Source organism: Lactuca sativa, chromosome 8 (assembly GCF_002870075.4).
Source record: "Lactuca sativa cultivar Salinas chromosome 8, Lsat_Salinas_v11, whole genome shotgun sequence".
NCBI classification, from domain to species: domain Eukaryota; kingdom Viridiplantae; phylum Streptophyta; class Magnoliopsida; order Asterales; family Asteraceae; genus Lactuca; species Lactuca sativa.
Window position 1 is genome coordinate 206,064,491 of NC_056630.2, and position 17,135 is coordinate 206,081,625.

Sequence of the window (17,135 nt, forward strand, 5' to 3'; positions counted from 1 at the left end):
AAATGACATAACTTCCCGATTGGCTACAAAATCATGGATTTCATGTTGTACTCCTTCTAAGAATAACTGAATTTTATCGTCTTCAGTTGGAATATACTTTGCAGCAAACCGCACTTTTTGATTGAACTGAGTTTCATACTCACTCACAATCATTCCTCCTTGTTTAAGCTCTAGGAATTCCTTCTCCAAAATTCACCTCATATCTAGAGGACAATACTTATCTACCACACGAGTTTTGAACAACTCCTAGGATAAATTCTCCTGGTCATATCCGTTGAGAGCTTCATATGTTGCTTCCCACCAGACGAAGGCTTCTCCGATGAGCATTGCAGAAGCATAGATTGCCTTGTCTTCATTATCCACATGGGATACATGAAATACTTTCTCGGTGTTCTGAATCTATGTTAGAACAACTATGGGATTAAGGACACCAAAAAACTCCGTAGCACCACTACTCTTGAAATCTTTGAACGAGGGACGCTTCACCTTTCCAATTAAAGATTCTCCAGTGGCTTTCTCTTTTCCTTTATCACCATTCTTTTTGTGTTCTTCGAGAGTCTGTCAAATAACACCAGTAACTTTACCCAAGAGTCGTTCCTCACGAGGAGATACTGGAGTATTCACTTCCTCGGGTTGAGTACATCCACCAACCTCAGGGGTATGGCTACTTACTTGTTCAACCATCGTTCTGAAATTTAGGAGTAATATATAATTTTAGATTATTAGGATTTATTAAAGCCTAATACTTAACTTAAGTCTTTCCTATGGTTTGTATCCATATACTTATAATGATTCAGTTCATATATTGAACTTCCAATAGTTTAAGTCTAAATACCAATCCGTGGCATTTAGTTCGCTTAAACTACTTCTCTGATACCATGATTGAAAGACCCCAACTTTCGTATTTCTAAAAGACCCAAACTTTCATACTTCACTATATTATTACTCCAAAACATGCTACTTGCATATTCATAAAAGCAATATTTTACATTGATAAGGAGGTGACAACCTATTGGATACAAACCAACTATTATAAAGTGTTATATATTACATAACTTCCCAGGATATTGTGATTTATACAAACATAAAATGAAGTACGAAAGTATTATTACAAACTATTCTAATTCTTTCAACAATATATGATTATACTGGTTACTTATCACCTGCAATTGTTAAACATTGATAGGGTAAGCGGTGACGCTTAGTGAGTTCAATAATAGATACAATATTATGTTATGTCATATATATACTTCAATATGGCAGAAGCAAAGAGAATCAAGGAGAAACAAAGGCATATGTGAATCATGTGTTAAGCTTTCCATATCAAATAATGACTTGGTTCAAAGGTATACAATCAATGAGACATAACAATTTCCATACTTGATATACATCAATAAAACTTCGGCCCAAATGGCACAGAATACATAAGGTTTTTGATTAATATCTTCGTAGATTTTAGGCTTATAGCCCTGTCTAACCATTTGTCAATGCCATAGAATAGAAGTCATTTTCTTACGGAGACATGCTCTACATGGCCAGAGGCTACGTACCAGTACCAATGTGAATCTAAGTCCTTTCACTGATCACATGGTCAAAGGTATTACTTTTGCTATAAAAATAGCGAATAAAATAACACGGGAAAATAACTCGGAATAATAACACTGAAAAACACATAGCACATATAAAACATAACATACAATTGTTCCTATATATTAAACTCACCTTGAATTAACCGGGGGTCAAAATAGTAATTTGGGCAGCGCTTCGGCTTTAAATATGACTTTCTATGTTGAAAATCGGGAGCTTAATTGAAAACTGGGCTCTGCGAAGGTAGGATTCTAATGTCACACCCCAAAACCGGAATGGCAGAAACGTTCTGGGGTGGACGACGTCATGTCAAGTATCACAACATATGCAGTATAGTAATCAAAGTACAATAATCATTGCATTAATAGTAATAGTTTTACATGGTTTACATTACATAGAAACATCAAAGTAATACAAGTAGTAATATAGGTGCAGCTTGATACTAAACTATCTTCACTAAAAGCTCCTCGGATGTACCTGTCTACAGCTGACCTGAGAATACAAGTTATTTTTAAAGCGAGTATCAGCATTTTTATAAATGCTGGTGAGTTCATAAGTATTTAGTGTCATTTGTGTAAGTTCAAAATAACTTTTTAAAAGTAGTAGTTTAGAATCAACAGTGTAATAGAGTCCTTTCCAGAAAATCCTATATTTTCTTAAATAAAAGTAGTCTTCTACCAAGACCCGACAAAGTTATGTTGTAAAAAGTGATTTTCCCTTAACACTATCATTACCAAAATATGGTGTTTGATTTTAAAGAAAGTAGGAGAATATCAGGGAAAATAACATATGCCTCAGCAGTGAAGACTGCTGATTAAGACAAAAGAGATCATAGATTCCAGGAGAGTATCGAATGAACGACACGCCTGGCTCAGTGTAACAAAAGAGAGACACAGACCCCAGACGGTATCAAATGAAAGATACAGCTAGCAAGGTCCAAAATAGTGAAGACAGACCCAAGACATTATCAAATGAAAGATACAGATAACAAGGTCCAAAATAGTCAATACAGACCCCAGACAGTATCAAATGAAGGATACAGCTAGCAAGGTCTAAAACAGTGGATACATACCCCAGACAGTATCAAATGAAAGATACAGCTAACAAGGTCCAAAATACTGAAGACAGACCCCAAACAGTATCAAATGAAAGATACAACTAACAAGGTCTAAAACAGTGAATACAATGTTAATACCTGTTACCTTAAGACCATGAATTATAAGGTAACCCCGATATACTCGTAACCATACTGATAGACACTACAGAACTCGACGCCCTGCAAGCGTCAAAATAAAAATGTGACATCTGTTACTCCTTGGCTTGGTAGGCCGTGGACTGTAGCTAGCAGTCAGGGTGTGGGGTGTCTATCCCGTATAGATCTATACACACAATGCCCGCTCTTCCTAAAAGAGACTTCGGTTAACAACTAGACAATGGAGAAGGCCGTGTCTTGAATATGCATCTCGTATAGTGAGTTCTGATGTAAATCATTGGGCTAATGATAGAGACTCACAAATGAACCGACCGATGTAAACCTATATGTCTATACATGTATACATAATATATAATTAATGGTCAAACGACCTTCGGACGGATATCCGATCCCACCAGACCACATCCAAACGAGGAAAAGGAAATAGGGAAAACTAGCCTTCCTAAGTCCTTTAAACATTACATATATATATATATATATATATATATATATATATATATATATATATATATATATATATATATATATATGTATACAAGCACAGGCATACATTTAATCAAATAGGAACATTGAAGCGTGAAGTGTATCGTGAAGTAGAAGGGTATCGTGAAGTAGAAGCGTATCGTGAAGTAGGAGCGTATCGTGAAGTAGAAGCGTATTGTGAAGTAGGAGCATTAATAAGTAGGAGCGTATTACGAAGTAAAAGTGTATCACGAAGTAAAAGCGTTAACAATGTAGTAGCATTTAACTAAGTAGAAGTGAAGCAGTAGTATCTTAACCAAGTAGGAGTATAAAAACATGGAAGAAAACTTTGATGAAAACTTTGGGAAAACCTTTATACTTAAGAAAATCACGACTTGGTATTCTTTTGTAAAAACACGTTTGAAAACCTTTAGAAATCCTTTGAAAAACTTTCATAAACAAGTTTTAATGAGACTTTGATAAATTATTCTGCACAAGAGTTAATTTGAGGAAAGCTTTGAATAAGTAAAGACGTTTTAGAAGACCATTTACAGTATCATACTTGGTAAAACAGTTAACAGTGTAATAAATCCTTATACATGCGGGTTATCAATCACATGTGATTGATATGATAACTGGCATGTTTAACTTGTATTCTCCCCCCCCCCATAAAACATGTAAAAACATTTAAAAAAGTTAATTCATGGGTATGAACTCACCTGTTGTAAGTGGATCGAGTGAAGGTGCCGGTGTAGGATGCTAAGTGTCAAGTGAGGACTTGACCACACACGCGAATCCTATTTAACATGTAATGATACATTTAAGTATTTAATTAGTGATTTAGCAACTAATTAAGCAAGTAAGGGTGTTTTACTACATAAAAACACTTTTCTACAAGTGCTAGAAGTATCAAGGGTTTCATAGAAGGTGTTAATGGACTCATATTGAAGTTTACTCTTCAAATGTGTTTACGGTTTCAAGACCTCTTCCCCCATGAGATTACGGCCGTAAACTCATGGTAGTAGTGTCATGGGATGTTTAAAGGTCTTAACTCACTCATAGAATCATGCTAGAGTCGAATCAAGGGCTAAGGAAGTGATTGGGGCTCAAAATGGGCACAATATGGAGTTTACGATCCAGTGTTTACTCCTTGAAGAGTTTACGGCCGTAAACACATGAGTTTACGGTCGTAAATTCATGTTAGCCCATTTCGTTGGTTGTTTGGTGATTCTAACTCATGTATGTAAGGTTCTAGTTACTTCTAGGAGCTTAGGAAGGTGTTTAGGGCACTTAAACACCTTGGAAAGGTGTTTACGGTCTAAGGAGATGCTCTTGGGGAGTTTACTACCTTAAACACATGAGTTTACAGCAGTAAACTCATGTTAGTCCATGAATCATGTTTTTGGTGCACCAAATGAAGGATTTCAAGGCTCTAGGCACCCGTGGAAGCTTTTGGAAGTGTTTGAGGGGTAGTTTAACACCTTAAAAGGTGTTTATGGTCCATGAACATGGGCTTACGGTCTAAGAACATCCTTAGACGGTAAACTCATGTTTACTCCCCATTTGGTCCGATTTTGGTGTTCTAAGTCCTTTCGGGTAAGTCTCTAAGCCATTGCTAAGCATGAGAAGTGGTTTGGATGGGTTTTTTAGCATTAAAACCCACATTCAAGGGGTTTACGGTTTTGGGAGGCTCCCAAGATCGTAAAATCATGTTCTTGGGGTTTTTGAATGTTTAAACTACGAGTTTGACGGATAGATAAGTTAGATAACAAGCTAGGAAGGTTTACTTACCGATTTGAGGCTCGGAGGGGCGATTTTTGACCAAAACCCGTTTGTAGAGAGAGAAAGTAGAGAGCGAGAGAGAGAGTCTAAGGTGGGAGTGAAACCCACTCCTCCCTTATATAGGGTGGAGCTTATGGCCTGGTTGGGGTTCTCCTGACACCAACCGCGAGCGGGTTTTTCATGTCAACCGTTAAACACGGCAACATTTTAAAATTATACCACCTTAATTTTTGTTCGCTTGACGAATATTATTTAAAATATTCCAACGGGTTTAATTCCGGTCAAAAATATTTTCGGGATAAATTTGGCTAATTTTTGGACGTAACTAATTTCGACGTTAACTTCGTCGTTAAAACTAACGGAAACTTTTGGGTTGTCACATCATCCCCCCGTTAGAGGGAATTTCGTCCCAAAATTCAGGTTTAGGCAAGGAAGTAGGTATGAATGATCGAGTAGAGGTATGAGGATACTTCCTGTTTGGTTCGTCTACGAGGTTAGGGTTCTCAATGGTTTCTATCAAGATAAGTGGGATACAAAGAGTGGCGTCAGGCAAACACTTATCAAGTCTAGAGACTTGTTGAATATCCGGAAGTAGTAGTGGTCTGACGAGGGTTGGACCAATCTTTGTAAAGAATCTCGGATGGTCCTTAGCTCTCGGAAGGGTAGATCTTTTAAGTATTTAGAACATATTGTACTTCTCTGGCGTGATCGCCATTTCGAAGTTCCAAACATTCTCTGATACTGGGAGTGTAGTCCTTCGGATTGGTTCTTAGAAAGCTCGGGTTGTCCTTGGATTTCGTGTTTCTACTGTTTGACTTTCGTAGGTTTTCCGGATCATCGGATGGATTGCATGTCTGCGGGATCTATTTGCTGCAGTGTGTCTATCTTAATATTGTGCAAAATGGACCTGCACTTCTGATTCTTGAGATATTTCTAACGGAAACCCTCAGGGCCGGGAGATAGGGTTTCACCAAACGAGTGTTGGACTATCTCAGGAGGTGGTTCTACTATTCCTGTGCGAGATAGTATTTGTGGAACACCTAGTAGTCCAATGAATCTTATAAGACATGCCCTAATCTCTAAGGCGTTGGTTTATTTCAGTTGCAGAAAGCGCGTGCTCTTGTATAACCCATCGACTAACACCCAGACTGGTTTCAAGTCTATAATCTCTCCGGGATCTGGGTTATAAGGCTTAATGCAACCTACTTTCGCACCTTAATCAAGGATTCTTGGCTGCGGAGGTTATCCTGTGGCTCTTGGTATTCTAGTGTTCGCTTCGGAGAATGCAGTCTATCGTCTACAGGGCGACGATGACTTCCTCCATATAAGGGGGCGGAGGGTTCTAGGCACTACTTGTCGGTAACGGGGTGGACTAAGTGCCTGAGTAGTGTGAACATCTTCTGCAACTACTCTTCCAAAGGTTCTGAGTTCTTCTCGGTCTAGGTCAAATCTAGTGGGTATAGGGTTCCATCACTCGCAACTTTGATCTCCATTATATATCGCCCTTAGACATATACTCAGTTACAGTGGTCAGTCCCATGCGTTCTATTCTCTTGATTCACGAACCTACTTGCAAGGTGCGAAGGGTCTTTCCGGGGGATCTATGGAGTATGCTATCGTCTTCTGGGATACTTGCGGTGTCTTCGCTTCGGTTTCTTTCTGCCTAGGAAGGTTGGTTAACGGCGCGCGGTACCCTTCTCCTGGGTACTTCGGAAGGTTTGAGGTAAGAGGGACGATTGGCGGATCGCATTAGGTTTTATTATCTTTATTATGTTTAGGTTCGGAAGAACCTTTATTTGCCGAGATGGCTACGGAGAAAGTTCTTTTTACACAGCACTAGGGATTTACACATGGTTGCACTAAGTCGAACCATGATTGATAGAGTCGTCGAAGTTGGCACACTTCGACATGATACAATATGAGGGTCGATAGAGTCATGTGCCGAAGAGGCACACCATTTCTAGGCGTCTCTGTTTCGTCCCGTATCACTGCTGCGGATACTTGGACCGATAGAGTTGACGCGGAACTATAGAGGGTCCTGAGTGTTTCTGAGTAGAGTACCTTTCATGAATGGATTCTCACGAGGCATTTCTATAATCGCCTAACATATACTAGTCATGTATAATTAAGGTGGGGAGGACTGTTGACTGAGCGACTCCGCCCTAAATCCACAACCAAACAAGGAACAGGAAATGAGGCAAAATTCGCTCACTCTAGGTCTATCCATCCTAATTATACATGGCCGTAACGTATATGTCTAGCCATTATAGTTCTACCTGATGAAATTTAAAATTTTATAACAGTGCTGCGACTTTCACCTTAACGGGGAAGTAATTACATTTAGAGTTAGCCTTTTATGTTTTCGGTTAGTTATCTGAGATCGAGAGATGTACCAAAATCTACCTGGTTCCTTGATGCTTCTCCCTAAGCAGTAGAGTCAGACTCCTCCTGTGTCCTTGTCGTTTCCTTCAGTTGGGTAGTCCCTTTTGAAGTGTCCAATCTCACCACACAGACGTCGAACTGGATTGTTAGTGACATTGGTGGTTGATGTAATACACTCAACCGGGGTTCTGCAAACGTGAGCAGTATGCCCCTTCATGTTGCATTTAGCACAGAAGAGTTCCCGGCATATACCATGATGAAGGTAGCTATACTTGTCGCAGTGGGGAAGGCTTCCTAGGTATGGTCTTCTTGTAATCGAGATGGAAGGGCTGGCAGGGGTATTAACTTTCTCAGCTCGTTGACCTTCGAAAGGTCCTTGAGCCGAGGTATTTCCCTCCTCGTTCTTGAACTTTCTCTTCAGTGGAGTTGGTTGAGGTCCTTGGGTGGCTGGGTACACAGAGGTTGGTTGTTGTTGTCCATTACTAGGATCGGAATTCTCGATAGGGCTCTTACTAACATTGGCGTTGTTAGCATTCAGTTGAGCCATGACAGCTGCAACGGCTGCCGAGACTGCAGCCTGGAACGTATCTTCATCGAGTAGGAGAGTCGGTTTCTTTCCAGTGGATGGGTTACGCTTCTTCATAGGCATGGTTTTTCCTATACGAAAAGGAACACAAGCTGATGAGAGACGATTTCTAACCCTATACATATCTGTCCTTACTGTATTAGGCATAAATTTTCCCGTGCTTCGGATAGTGGTTGTCTGAGTGTCGACCTACATCCCTATGATGTAGTCCTGGTATTCAAGGTAGGAGTGTGAGTATCGGTAAAAGCCATAAGATGGGAGTCGTTCCTACTAAGTTACCTTTATACTGGGAAGGGTTCACTCTCCGGTTTGGAGAGATTTGAGAACAGTTCGGAACGAAGATCGCGGGGAGAAATGCTCATGAAGACTTATGGCTAAACACCCACAATAGAGGTGCAGGGATCCGCTCTAATCGTATTACTTGCAACGGGAAAAGGCGATTTACCTAACACATAGCGTGAGTAGTGTAATCACTAACTCACTAAATTGTATTATTTTATGGGTGTATTAGTGTGACGCACACGAGGAAAGGACACTTCTAGGGTTCCATGTACTAGCTCCCTCTGTCTACCTCGTGGGACCGGCATTGGTTTCCTTCGGGTAGTTACCTAGGGTTCTTTTCTCATGAAGACATATTGAATTTCTACTCCGCCTTATTTTCGAATCCGACTCTGGGTGTCATCACTTCATGATGGAGGACTGGAAATCTCGGAAGTTTAGGTGAACTTCTCACCGATGTCCCTAAAAAGATATAGGCACTCAGTGGTCTCAATAGTCTCGACCTTTTTCATTTATTCCCGAACTGGAAATCTTCTCAATGAACTTCTCCTGGATCTGCATTGCCTCTTCTGCCGAGTACTTAAGTGGATAGGGTTTTCTACAGGGTTCGTGCAAGAATGGAAATATCTAAAGAATCCTAAGAGATTATTAACATTTCACTGGGTGATCCATATCGAGTCCTGCTACGATTACATAGGGTATACAAATAATATATAGCTTAGATCCGATAGGCCTTCGAATATGTGATACTACTCTATATCCACATCCCAACGAGGAAAAGGAAGTAGAGCGAAACCACACATTCTTAGCCTATGGGATCCTTATTATATATAACCTTGGGAGTATATCCTCTATAATTGTAGGTATATCAATAAGGATCTTTTTAGTTCTTCACACAAGGTTATCTATGGATCCTAAAATACCCCTATGGTATTTTAAATATGATTATGGGATTGATGTGAGTCTTTTAGTATTACAAAATACTCCCATAGTATTTTAAACTTTATGTTTGGCTCTGGCATTCCTAGTTGGCAAGTTTCAGACTCGTTGCAACACCACTATCACTCCCAAGCACACGTTCATCGCATCTCGAATAAATGTAGTTGATCAGGTTACATTTATTCCAGCTTACGATTACATAACTGCCCAGGTTTGACTGTAATGCTCAACATTCGAACACTTTTATTCTTGTTCTTCTTGCGATGCTTGTGTTCGAGTGTTAAGATTCTGGGTATTCTTATACTTTGGTAAAATATGGTTATATTTTAAAGTATAATTCTTGGTCAGAGTGTTTTATCCCTATGTATTTATAGGTTGTATATCTTTTATGAATTGATATACTTAGATCACTATAAACAATGCTCTGATACCAATCTGTCACACCCCAAAACCGGAACGGCAGAAACGTTCTGGGTGGATGACGTCATGTCAAGTATCACAACATATGTAGTATAGTAATCAAAGTACAACAATCATTGCATTAATAGTAATAGTTTTACATGGTTTACATTACATAGAAACATCAAAGTAATACAAGTAGTAATATAGGTGCAGCTTGATACTAAACTGTCTTCACTAAAAGCTCCTCGGATGTACCTGTCTATAGCTGACATGAGAATACAAGTTATATTGAAAGCGAGTATCAGCATTTTTATAATTGCTGGTGAGTTCATAAGTATTTAGTATCATTTGTGTAAGTTCAAAATAACTTTATAAAAGTAGTAGTTTAGAATCAACAGTGTATTAGAGTCCTTTCCTGAAAATCCTATATTTTCTTAAATAAAAGTAGTCTTCTACCAAGACCCGACAGAGTTATGTTGTAAAAAGTGATTTTCCCTTAACACTATCATTACCAAAATACGGTGTTTGATTTTAAATAAACTAGGAGAATATCAGGGAAAATAACATATGCCTTAGCAGTGAAGACTGCTGACTAAGGCAAAAGAGATCATAGACTCCAGGAGAGTATCGAATGAATGACACGCCTGGCTCAGTCTAACAAAAGAGAGACACAGACCCCAGACGGTATCAAATGAAATATACATCTAGCAAGGTCCAAAATAGTGAAGACAGACCCCAGACGGTATCAAATGAAAGATACGGCTAACAAGGTCCAAAATAGTGAAGACATACCCCAGACAGTATCAAATGAAAGATACAGCTAGCAAAGTCTAAAACAGTGGATACAGACCCAAGACAGTATCAAATGAAAGATACAACTAACAAGGTCCAAAATAGTGAAGATAGACCCCAGACAATATCAAATGAAAGATACAGCTAACAAGGTCTAAAATAGTGAATCCAGTGTTAATACCCGTTACCTTAAGACCATGAATTATAAGGTAACCCCGAGATACTCGTAACCATACTGATAGACACTAGAGAACTCGACGCCCTGTAAGCGTCAAAATAAAAATGTGACATCTGTCACCCCTTAGCGTGGTACGCCGTGGACTGTAGCTAGCAGTCAGGGTGTGGGGTGTCAATCCCGTATAGATCTATACACACAATGCCCGCTCTCCCTACAAGAGACTCTGGTTACCAACTAGACAACGGAGAAGGCCGTGTCCTGAAGATGCATCTTGTATAGTGAGTTTTGATGTAAAATACTTGGCTAATGATAGAGACTCACAACTGAACCGACCGATGTAAACCTATATGTCTATACATGTATACATAATATATAATTAATGGTCAAACGACCTTCGGACGGATATCCGATCCCACCAGACCACATCCAAACGAGGAAAAGGTAATTGGGCGAACTAGCCTTCCTAATTCCTTTAAACATTATATATATATATATATATATATATATATATAAGCACAGGCACACATTTAACCAAATAGGAACATTGAAGCGTGAAGTGTATCGTGAAGTAGAAGTGTATCGTGAAGTGGAAGCGTATCGTGAAGTAGGAGCGTATCATGAAGTAGAAGCGTATCGTGAAGTAGCAGCGTATCGTGAAGTAGAAGCGTATCGTGAAGTAGGAGCGTTAATAAGTAGGAGCGTATTATGAAGTAAAAGTGTATCACGAAGTAAAAGCGTTAACAATGTAGTAGCATTTAACTAAGTAGAAGTGAAGCAGTAGTATCTTAACCAAGTAGGAGTATAAAAACATGGAAGAAAACTTTGTTGAAAACTTTGGGAAAACCTTTATACTTAAGAAAATCACGACTTGGTATTCTTTTGTAAAAACACGTTTGAAAACCTTTAGAAATCCTTTGAAAAACTTTCATAAACAAGTTTTAATGAAACTTTGATAAATTATTCTACACGAGAGTTAATTTGAGGAAAGCTTTGAATAAGTAAAGACGTTTTAGAAGACCATTTACAGTATCATACTTGGTAAAACAGTTAACAGTGTAATAAATCCTTGTACATGCGGGTTATCAATCACATGTGATTGATATGATAACTGGCATGTTTAACTTGTATTCCCCCCCCCCATAAAACATGTAAAAACTTTAAAAAAAAGTTAATTCAGGGGTATGAACTCACCTGTTGTAAGTGGATCGGGTGAAGGTGCCGGTGTAGGATGCTAACCGTCAAGTGAGGACTTGACCACACACGCGAATCCTATTTAACATGTAATGATACATTTAAGTATCTAATTAGTCATTTAGCAACTAATTAAGCAAGTAAGGGTGTTTTACTACATAAAAACACTTTGCTACAAGTGCTAGAAGTATCAAGGGTTGCATAGAAGGTATGCATGGACTCACATTGAAGTTTACTCTTCAAATGAAGGCCCTTATGTGTTTACGGTTTCAAGCCTTCTTCCCCCATGAGTTTACGGCCGTAAAATCATGGTAGTAGTGTCATGGGATGTTTAAAGGTCTTAACTCACTCATAGAATCATGCTAGAGTCGAATCAAGGGCTAAGGAAGTGATTGGGGCTCAAAATGGGCACAATATGGAGTTTATGGTCCAGTGTTTACTCCTTTAAGAGTTTACGGTCGTAAACACATGAGTTTACGGTCGTAAAATCAAGTTAGCCCATTTCCTTGGTTGTTTGGTGGTTCTAACACATGTATGTAAGGTTCTAGTCACTTCTAGGAGCTTAGGAATGTGTTTAGGGCACTTAAACACCTTGGAAAGGTATTTACGATCTAAGGAGATGCTCTTGGCGAGTTTACTACCTTAAACACATGAGTTTACGGCAGTAAACTCATGTTAGTCCATGAATCATGTTTTTGGTACACCAAATTAAGGATTTCAAGGCTCTAGGCACCCGTGGAAGCTTTTGGAAGTGTTTGAGGGGTACTTTAACACCTTAAAAGGTGTTTATGGTCCATGAACATGGGTTTACGGTCTAAGAACATCCTTAGACCATAAACTCATGTTTACTCTCTATTTTGTCCGATTTTGGTGTTCTAAGTCCTTTCGGGTAAGTCTCTAAGCCATTGCTAAGCATGAGAAGTGGTTTGGAAGAGTTTTTGAGCATTAAAACCCACATTCAAGGGTTTACAGTTTTGGGAGGCTCCTAAAACCGTAAACTCATGTTCTTGGGGTTTTTGAACGTTTAAACCATGAATTTGAAGGATAGATAAGTTAGATAACAAGCTAGGAAGGTTTACTTACCGATTTGAGGCTCGGAGGGGCGATTTTTGACCAAAACCCGTTTGTAGAGAGAGAAAGTAGAGAGCGAGAGAGAGAGTCTAAGGTGGGAAAAGGTGGGAGTGAAACCCACTCCTCCCTTATATAGGGTGGAGCTTATGGCCTGGCTAGGGTTCTCCTGACACCAACCGCGAACGGGTTTTTCACGTCAACCGTTAAACACGGCAACATTTTAAAATTATACCACCTTAGTTTTTGTTCGCTTGACGAATATTATTTAAAATATTCCAACGGGTTTAATTCCGGTCAAAAATATTTTCAGGATAAATTTGGCTAATTTTTGGACGTAACTAATTTCGACGTTAACTTCGTCGTTAAAACTAACGGAAACTTTTGGGTTGTCACATCCAAAACCGAAAAGATAAATTTTCCGGGCTTCTCGGGCACTTCGTGGTGTATTTCGGGGGTTATAATCAATACCGGGGCTTCGGGGAATTTTAATATGAAGAAAATATGGAAAAGGCGTAAAATATGGCAATTTTTAAAGATTACCCAGGAAGGCTCGCAACCCTCCTTTTATAGAGCCGAGGTTCGGATGGTGCGTTGGCAGAAGGAACATGCGGCATCAGGAGGCGAAGGCAAAGGGCGCAACAGCGAGGCTCGGACGCAGCAGCTGGCTCAGATGCGATGGTAGGACGCCAGACGTCGCGCATGCGAGGCGGCCAGGTGCGACGCTCGGAAGGGTGACACGGGGCGAGGCGCGTCGGAAGCTGGTTGGGCCGCGGCTTCGGATGAATCGGAAGGCAACACGCGTCAGATCCGGGTAGAGCGGCTACTGTTCATGCGATATTCCACGGGTCTTATCCATAATTTCTCGGAAATTGAGCCCGGATCTTCTAAAATCCATAACTTTCGCATACGGGCTCTGTTTTTGACGTTCTTTATAAGCATGCGTAGCTAAGATTATGATATACAACTTTCGTTTAGACTTCGTTCGCTAATTCTGACTTTAATTTATTTATATTATTATTTTTAACAGACCGGGACAGGTAAATCCGTTAAAAATTCATAACTTCTTCATCCGACATCCGTTTTCGTCAGACTTTTTACCGTTGTACTACTATTGACGAGATCTTCAATTCTCGTTTAGGTTGTGTCGGCTAAAAATCACTCGATCTAAAATTTGAGTTTTTAGTTGTCTACTGCTAAGCTGAAACTTGTAAAAATCATAAGTTCCTCATACGAAGTCAGATTTTGGCGTTCTTTTTATCGAACTTCTCGGTTTAACGAATACTACGACTTTCATTTAGATCACTAAGGCTAAAAAGTAGTTTATCAATAACTCACTTTTTACGTCATTCGGCGTCGTGTCGGTTTTGTCGCGAATCTTCGATTGGTCATAACTTCTTCGTTATTACTCGGATTTCGACGAGGTTTTCGCCTACAAGTTTCTAACGAGATTATTTAAAACTTTCAATAAAAATTTACTTATTTCAAATTTTATATTTTCGCTAAATTTCATTATGTGACTTTTAATTGGAATCTCATAAGACTTCCAATATTTTCTGAGTGATTCTAAACATAACTTTACTTCATTTCTAGTAAAAACTATCTGTTAGAACTCAACACTCAATTTCTCATAGTATTTCACAATTTTATTCATTACAAAACACGATTTCAAAACATGTATGTTACAATGTTCTTTTGTTTTTGGTAAACATGAAGCATGGAATCAATCTGCAGAATTCCAACAATTAAAGGAATTGTCTCTCCTTGTTTCTATGAATTGTGCTATTTTTGTGTGATATGGTTGATCTTGTTTGTTCTCTTTTATAGCCAAAATCCAAGAGGTACATATCTTAGAAACTGGAAATGCATTAATGACCATTAAATTTTAAAGATTTGATGGAACAAGTCTTTATCAACTTTCTGAAAAAGCTGCACATTTTTCTCTATTTAAACTATTTTCTTGTTTGACTAACTTTTTGTTTGTATTCTTCTTTCGTTTATTATTTTGTACCATTTTGTAAAGGAATCCGACTGTGGCAATTCTAAGCCTAGTATGCAACTTTTGGCACATCATCATTGCTAGAAGCATGTTGTTGTATGTGATAAAATCTCTCTAAGTTTCTCATCAAAAAGAGCATATGCTGAGAACATTGAGTCAAGCATGTTGTTGTATGTGATAAAATCTCTCTAAGTTTCTCATCAGCGAGACCATCTGCTGAGAACATTGAGTCACCCTCTCAAGCTGATTGTTTAGCATTGTCTAAACTCTCAAAGTGAGATCATCTGGTCCAAATAAAAATATTGATAAAAGGCTAGGGTGTTTATTTTTAATTTAATCATTTGTACCTAACTTCGTCCCTGGAAGCATGCTTTCCGTATGCAACAAGTCTCATGTTCTGCTGAAACATTATGCATAGCCCAATGGCTTACCCTAATTGCATAGTCATCAGCGTAAAAGATACTTGTTTGTTCCTTAAGTAACAAAGGATTATTCATGTCCCTGACCTCCTAGTTTGAGGTATGACATGGTACCGTTATGAATTAACGATGAATTTTTGATTCTAGATTTCAAATTACTCTATGATACGAAAATTTAAACCACTCCTCGTTAATAAGTTATATTGTTAATGATTCATGCTGTTTTCAACTCAGCATGACTGAAAAAATCCATTCTCTCATTTATCTTCTTAATAGAGCTTAATGATTCATTGTGTAAAACCACACGCAGATAAAAGTTCGAAAGTATACTGTAGGATATCACACGCACCAATCCATTCTTACCCTTACATTCTTTTTAAGGTTTTATGATTCAGTGTATGTACCATATGCTGATAAGAGCTTGATAAATCTATACTGACGGGTATATCATTGTCCGTGATATATTACACGCACCTATCCACTCATGCCATTTTTCTTCTAATAAATGAGATTTATGATTCACCGTATGAAACCACGCACTAATGAGATCTCGCAATACTATCTCGGTGAATGGTAGTTTAAGCCTACACTATCTGGAGGCATCACAAACTTACTAGGTGACCATCTTGATCCACTCACTGATCGACTTCGCTGATGTTGATGATGTGTCTAAAGTATCTATCTTATTGAAACGATAAATATTCTAACGACGATTAAAAGGTCTATCATTATCTTGGAATGCGATATTTTATGGAGAAGATCTCTTCAATCATGATTATGTAAAAAGGAAGAAAACATTTTGTGTATAAATTGGAAATTCTTCATCCTGTGTCACTTTTTTAAGCAATTCAAGCAATTAAGCTCTCTCTCTCTCTCTCGCTCTCTCTCTCTCTCTCTCTCTCTCTCTCTCTCTCTCTTTCTCTAAAAGACTAAATCGTCATCTTCCTCGAAGCTTTCACCATGTCAAAGCCCTTATTCAAGTTTGCTCCTATTGTTAACATCATCAAAGGTCCTCACGCTCCTGACTCTACCATCCTCATTCAATCCACCAATGTGGTGTTGTCTGATGAAATCCCAAAGCAGTTCACAAACTCAGGAATAGAAGACTTTGTTGACTATGTCAAAAGCGGTCCTCTTCAATATGCATTATGTGATTTCCTGGACCGTTTCTACCCTAAACAAGTATGTGAGTTTTAATATACATACTCTATTGATACTATTGCTTGAACCACTGGAGATGGTCAATATAAGGTTACCATTGATGTGGAATCCTTTCGAACTACTCTTCATCTTCCTTGATTTGAAAGTTACTCTACAACTCCCTCTGAATAAAGTTACAAATATGCTCATGAAAAATTAGGGTATAACTTCATACTTCCTTGCCTCACTCATGGTCCATACAAGAACACTCTTTGTCAATTTTTTAATGTAGGGTGGAAGTACTTAACAGGTGTGATTGGAAAATGTCTTGGTCACAAGACTGGAAATTTAGATCAATTGAATCTTTTTGAGCAAAGAATTTTATATTCTATTGTTTACAACAAGAAACTAGACTTTGCTTAACTTTTTCTTGATCAAATGATTGACTGCATTACTGGGAATAAGAAGCCATTGAATGTTCCTTATCCTCATTGGCCAGGTCTAATCTTGTCTCGAAAAGAAGGCTATGTTGAAAGTCATGGAATTATTATTCCAATTCCTATCTTCTCCTAAAAAAATATCAATAATGTTTCATATAAGGGCGATTTGCCTATTACTACAAGGATGCAAAAGTGGATTGAAAAACCCTATGTGGCTGAATCCTCAGACTCTGAAGAGGATAATGATAATGATGATGTTGGTGATGAAGAAGATAA